At 36.1% G+C, this 1,662-nt stretch overlaps 1 protein-coding gene across 1 annotated transcript in view; it reads left to right on the top strand.

Moving 5' to 3' along the window:
* Window positions 1-1,662, top strand: part of KDM6A (lysine demethylase 6A) — a 134,659-nt gene that overhangs the window by 10,684 nt on the left and 122,313 nt on the right. The window lies entirely within an intron of this gene.

Raw genomic sequence — 1,662 nt, 5'->3', positions numbered from 1 at the left:
ATCACAAAGTGAAGATTAGATGATTTAGAGAAGGAAGAGCCTAGTAAGATACATGCTACAGTCATTGTGTAAAAGGTTTTAAGCATTATAAAGATGTCCATACAAACGATTCCCTAATTCTCTATTAAGGACTTCATAAAAATCTAGTTATAGTGGACTAGGAATTCTTTTTCATGGACAGAATAAACTGCCTTAGAGATTCGAAATGATGGCTTTGCTCTGATTAAAAGGATTTAACTAGAGAGTCTCTGGTGATGGGCACTTTTATAGTCTTTAGAGTTTTAATGATTTATTTGCATCAGGAACCATAAAATATGTTAAGGTCTTTTCTTAAAATCGAATACTAGGTCTAATGGGGTAAAGTAATAATTGTCGAGAAATATGTAAATGAGTGGAAAGGTAACAAATGCTCATGGAAGGAATGTCTGAATTACAAATTTATGCTTGCAGTTTGACGACTTTGAATTTGAGGGTTTATATTTATTTCTTGATTCATCATATTGTGGTACGGATGTCATGTTTCTCCCAACCCGTAGTCAGTCACATAGGCTTCTTGTACCTCAGTTTCAATTACTTTGGAAAATACCATAGTATCTCTTTAAGGGCTCCTCTGATTGTAAAATGTGAANGATGACTGCACAAAATTGTTAGGGACCTTGACTTCTGTTGGTTAAGATGTTTTTAGGCACAAAAGCAAAGACCTGGTTCTAGCTTAAATAATAAGCACATGAATTGCCTCCCATAATTGGAAGTTCATAGGTGTGTTGTGTACTAGGCCTAGTTGAGGTCTAGAAGTATCCAGGTACTTTCCATTTGTTTCTCTTCTGTGGGCTTTATACTAAGAATAGTTCCCTTTGTGGTGGCATTTGGTGATATGCATGCTTCCTTGTTTGCATCCAGCAGTAGAGGGAGGATACCTTTCCCATGACTGTGTTTTATAAATCAGTGATGATTTCTGGACATGAACCTTGTTTGACTACTCTTCCAGCCAGTTTGATAAGTTGGTTTACTTCTCTTTTTAGAAGACCATTAATCAATGACCTTTATGAGCTAGCACAAATTGTGTGTGAAGAACTAGAAAACGCAGGATAGGTTTTCAATCAGCTTTTCCCCAAAACTGGACGTGCTTCCAAGGATAGGTTGGTTGGCATCATCCTTATGCCAGAAAGATGAATGTTATTTAAATGAGTTACTTACTTAAATATGTAATGATATTTTTGGACAATGCTTCTCTAATTTGAACTTGTTTAGAAAGTTCTCTGTATTGTTTTCATATTTATTTNAATTTTACTGAATTTGTTAAATCTTATCTGAAAAATCTAAGTTTTTTTTTTAACTGAGGTATACTTGATGTATACCGTTAGTTTCAGATGCTGTACAGCATAACGATTCATTATGTTTGTTGCATAATCACAGTAAGTGTAGTTAACATCCATTTCCATACATACATTTTTTTTTCCCCCCTGGGGCGCCTGGTTGGCTCAGTTGGTTAAGCCTCCAACTCTTGGTATTGGCTCANCCCCCTCCCCTTCCACCTGCCCCTGCCCCTCTTCCCCTGCCCCTCCTCTGCATACTCTCTCTCAAAATAAACATTAAATATTTTTTTCTTGTGGTAAGAACTGTTAATATTTACTCATCAGATTTCAGATTTGTGGTACAGTC

This window comes from Crocuta crocuta, unplaced genomic scaffold (genome assembly GCF_008692635.1).
Source record: "Crocuta crocuta isolate KB4526 unplaced genomic scaffold, BGI_CrCroc_1.0 scaffold467, whole genome shotgun sequence".
Classification (NCBI taxonomy): Eukaryota; Metazoa; Chordata; class Mammalia; order Carnivora; family Hyaenidae; genus Crocuta; species Crocuta crocuta.
Note: the sequence above shows the minus strand (reverse complement) of the source record. Positions and strands in the feature narration are given on the sequence as shown.